This window comes from Pelophylax lessonae, assembly GCF_965119305.1.
Source record: "Pelophylax lessonae genome assembly, chromosome: 8".
NCBI classification, from domain to species: domain Eukaryota; kingdom Metazoa; phylum Chordata; class Amphibia; order Anura; family Ranidae; genus Pelophylax; species Pelophylax lessonae.
The window spans coordinates 271,502,060-271,507,277 of NC_138775.1; the positions used below are offsets into that span (position 1 = coordinate 271,502,060).

Here is a 5,218-nt window from a genome sequence, read left to right on the forward strand (position 1 = left end):
ACTTAGAAATAAAAATTACATTTTCTTTATATATATATATTTATAGCATTTTAAACACTTACAAAATGACAAATCTTCATAATTTCAACTCAAAACCACAAATTTTTCCTTTTATTTTTTAAAAAAGTTAATTGTACCTGCATCGTTTTTGAAACGTTCTTTATACAAGTCTTGTTTATTAATCTATCTATATAGCATTCAGGAGATGTATAAAAATTTGGCTCATGTCTAATAAAGCTCATCATGATCTGTGGCCTGCAAGTATAAAACATTTCATGTGGGTTTTTTTTATTTTATTTTTTTAATGCTGTTTTTAAAAATGTCACCAGTCGCAACTCGTGGAGTCAAAGAATTCAGTTATTAACATTCTTGTAAAATGGATTAATTGAAAAAAAAAATAAATAAATCAGTGTAGTCATACAAACAAAAACTGTGATCTTGGTAAAGCAAACCCATCTTGAGGAAAATCATAGCTTCCTTCCTTCTGAAAATGCTGGCTGACTGACCAATTACTTATGAGTCACTAACTGAGAATGACTATGCAAATCAGTAAGGTCAGAGAAAAACGTCATCATTTTTCCAGGTCAATGACTCAAATTACTAAAGCCAAAAGTTCAACATGACTGTCATAAACACCAGCATTTTCGGGAGAGATCGGCAATGGCAACATCCATGTTTCTCTCATCGCAGAATTCCTTTAAAGGATAAATTCAGTTTTATTTTGAACACTTTATTTTACCTACCCTTATAAATTTCTCAATGGTAATACAAATCTCATTGCTGGTGGTCAAAGCTCTCCTATCCATGACCTGCCCAGAAGTAGACAGCGTCCACAGCCTTTCTGGTGTCCTATTAAATAGTTGCAGCACAAGCCATAGATGGCTACGATGGTGGTGTTGTTGGCCATTGTTCTCTATAGTTGACTTTGAAGAACTTATGACCACCAAAGAGGACAAAAACACTGCAACCCCAGACATAGTTGGTCACGATGGCCTTACTCTACAGATGGTTTTGGCGGTTGTTCTCTACTGTTGACTTTAAAGAACGCATACCCACCATAGAGGATGATACAAAACACTGCAGCCCCAGTCATAGTTGGTCACGATGGCCTTACCCTACAGATGGTTTTGGCCGTTGTTCTCTACTGTTGACTTTAAAGAACACATACCCACCATAGAGGACACAAAACACTGCAACCCCAGACATAGTTGGTCACGATGGCCTTACCCTATAGATGGTTTTGGCTGTTGTTCTCTACTGTTGACTTTAAAGAACACATACCCACCATAAATGATACAAAACACTGCAGCCTCAGTCATAGATGGTCATGGTGCCCTTAATCTATTAGTGGAATTGGCTGCTGTTCCTTATGGTTTCCCATGAAGAATGCATGACCACCATAGAGGACACAAAACACTGCAGCCCCATTCCTAGATGGTCATGATGGTTTTTAACCTTTAGGCGGAGTTGGCTGTTCTTTATGGCTGACCATGAAGAATGCATGACCACCAAAGAGGACAAAATCACTCCCCAAACCTCAGACATGCCGTCCCAGTGAGAATCTGATATTCTTCAGCATCTAAGATCTATACTACCAAGTGGAAATTTAATTAGTTGAGTCGGGGGAGACATTTTAATTTGTAATTAAAGTGAATTTATCTGTCCAACAGAGTCAAAAGCCCATGCCAATGACCTAAGTGTAGCTAATTTAAAAGTGATTCAATTCTGTCAGCCAAGAACTGAGCGGCGACGCTGCTTCCATCCTGTGAAATTCGGCTCCTCCTGTCACAGGCGGAGTCAGTAATATTGCACTCCGCCTATGACAAGAAGAGCCATGACGCGGTTGGCTGAACAACGCGCCACTGCACTCTGACACCTGCAGCTATCCTCTCAGTCGGAGTCCCCTGCCTGGAATCAATCCTTCCACGTGCTGATGAGAGGTGGGGATGGATGGGACCACCAGCATGTAAAGAACACACAGGTAACCGAAGATAGGTCACCTTGTACCCTTCAACACCTCTACCTATGGTGCCAAGCCACCTCCTGTTCATGCCATGCCTCCTTCTTCATCATGCCTTGTCTCCTTCTTCATGGCTTGTCTCCTTCTTCACGCCATGGCCTCCTTCTTCATGCCATGCGGCATGGCATGAAGAAGGAGGCAAGGCATGAAAAAGGAGGCATGACATGAAGAAGGAGACAAGGCATGAAGAAGAAAACAAGGCATGAAGAAGGAGGCATGGCATGATGCCCCCTTAATGACCAGGCCATCGGATCGGAGCTGAGCGCCAGGACCAGTCACCAGGTAGGCCAGACACTGCTTGATTGCTTTTTTTAGGCCTGCTTCACATGTATGCGGGTTGGCGACCCACATTTGCACAGGCATAGCAGCCCAATAATTTCAATAGGTTGCTATGCCTGCGTTTTTGGCTGAAGAAAGGTGCATGCAGAATTTAAAAAAATGCAATGGCCGTGAAATCCATCCTTCTTTTGCACCATGCGACTTACCCGCAGTTCCTGCACACGCAAACTGTGTTTTTAAATGCTGGGCCCACGTATATAAAAACACAAAAAGCTTGCCAGTGCAGGAACTGCAGGTAAGTCGCATGATGCAAAAGCAGAATGGATTTCAAGGCCACTGCAATTTTTTAATACCGTGATAATACCGTGGCAAAACCTTAATCAATTAATTGCAGCATGGAAATCTGATACCATCACATGCCTAGTCTCAAGCTCATATCTGAAGATGGAGAAGTAGCTCAAGGAGACAATCAATCAAGTGTGCTGTAGTGCTTATATGCTAACAAGTAGAATGCTGATATGAGTAGGGTGCAGAGTGACAGAGAGATCAGCTCATCCATCTTCTGCTTCTCTTTTTACTGTCAGGTTTTCCTGCTCTAGCAGACTGGGCTGTGCTGTGTGACAAAGCTGTGTAAATCTCAGGACTGGATAGACACCAAAACAAATCCTTTGGCAGGTAAAATACCTTCCATATATCTATATATATATATATATATATATATATATATATATATATATATATATAGTGGGAAAAAAAGTGTGTGAACCCCAAGGAATTAACTGGTTTTCTGCCGCAATTTGCCATAATATGTGATCTGATCCTCATTTAAGCCACAACATCAGACACAATGTGCTTAAACTGATAACACAAATAAATCTATTTTCTCTTGTCTTTATTGAACACACCCATTAAAAACTCACAGTGCCACAGGAAAAAGTAAGTGAACCCTCAGAGTTAAAGTTATATTAAAGGCAATTTTTTTTTTTTTAAAATAACAAACATGTCATCCTTACCTGCTCTGTGAAGTGGTTTTGCACAGATCAGCCCCGATCCTCCTCTTCTCAGGTCCCCTGCTGACGCTTCTGGCCCCTCCCTCCTGCCAAGTGCAGCCAGAGCAAGCAGCTTGCTGAGGGGCACCCAAGCAGCTTCGCTCCTGAGCAGCTGAATGAAATGAAGCCGCTGAATGGACACAGAACCACGGCTCTGCTTTGCCTCCTCTCTTTTCTCATTGGCTCACTTGCTGTGATTGACAGCAGCAAGAAACAATGGCTCCCGTTGCTGTCTCAGTCAACAAGGAGGGAGAGTCTCCAGAGAGCCGAGACTCTCCTGCACATCACTGGAACGTGATGGGGCTCAGGTAAGTATTAGGGGGGACTGCAGCAAGCAGAAGGTTTTTTTTACTATGCATGAAGGTAAAAAACCTTAAGCCTTTAAAACCACTGTAATAGCTAGTCAAACCTCCTTTGGCAGCAATTACTTTGCTAAAATGCTTTCAGTAGCTCTGGTTCAGACCCCCACAATACTCAGGAGGAATTTTTGACCATTCCTCTTTGTAGGATGTCTTGTGTGAACAGCTCTCTTAGTGCCGGTTCACATTGGTGCGATGCGGAAATCCTGCGAATCCACTGCGGGATTCACAACTCGCAGGAAGTTCATACTGCCATATGAGAACTGCTGGGAGTGTCAATACAAAGTTAACGACACCCCCAGATCAGTTGCACATCGCAGTGCGAACTGTCAGTTCGGACCGGAATCGGATCGCATAGGTGTGAACACCCATGCAGTCTGATTCTGGTGCAGACCAAAAAAAGGGTCTTGTGCTACTTTGGTTCGACTGCGATGCAAATTCAGCCATGCAATCTGCATGGCTGAATTTGCATCACACAGACATCGCACGTGATTTGCACAGCAGTGCGGTGCGAATCACATGCGATGTCTGACATTGCATATGTGTGAACCGGCACAGCATCTCGTATGGGGATTTGGTCTGGGCTCTGACTGAGCCACTTCAAAAAGCACCTTTTCTGAAGCCAGTCTGTGGTGGATTTACTTTGATGGTTAGGGTCATCATCCTCGCTCAACTTCTACTAAGCCTCAGCTAGTGGACAGCAACACTGATATACAGTGTATGTATATACAGTGCCTTGCGAAAAAATTCGGCCCCTCTGAACTTTGTGACCTTTTGCCACATTTCAGGCTTCAAACATAAAGATATAAAACTGTAATTTTTTGTGAAGAATCAACAACAAGTGGGACACAATCATGAAGTGGAACGAAATTTATTGGATATTTCAAACTTTGTTAACAAATAAAAAACTGAAAAATTGGGTGTGCAAAATTATTCAGCCCCTTTACTTTCAGTGCAGCAAACTCTCTCCAGAAGTTCAGTGAGGATCTCTGAATGATCCAATGTTGACCTAAATGACTAATGATGATAAATAGAATCCACCTGTGTGTAATCAAGTCTCTGTATAAATGCACCTGCACTGTGATAGTCTCAGAGGTCCGTTTAAAGCGCAGAGAGCATCATGAAGAACAAGGAACACACCAGGCAGGTCCGAGATACTGTTGTGGAGAAGTTTAAAGCCAGATTTGGATACAAAAAGATTTCCCAAGCTTTAAACATCCCAAGGAGCACTGTGCAAGCGATAATATTGAAATGGAAGGAGTATCAGACCACTGCAAATCTACGAAGACCTGGCCGTCCCTCTAAACTTTCAGCTCATACAAGGAAAAGACTGATCAGAGATGCAGCCAAGAGGCCCATGATCACTCTGGATGAACTGCAGAGATCTACAGCTGAGGTAGGAGACTCTGTCCATAGGACAACAATCAGTCGTATACTGCACAAATCTGGCCTTTGGGAAGAATGGCAAGAAGAAAGCCATTTCGTAAAGATATCCATAAAAAGTGTAGTTT

General features: G+C 42.5%; 1 long non-coding RNA gene across 1 annotated transcript; it reads right to left on the reverse strand.

Moving 5' to 3' along the window:
* Positions 1–406: 406 nt before the first annotated feature.
* On the reverse strand, positions 407–1,508 carry LOC309561971. The gene is made up of 2 exons (XR_014225607.1): positions 1,456–1,508; positions 407–1,228 (listed from the first exon to the last, which is right to left on the reverse strand). It is a non-coding gene; the product is annotated as an uncharacterized lncRNA (long non-coding RNA).
* Positions 1,509–5,218: the final 3,710 nt, after the last annotated feature.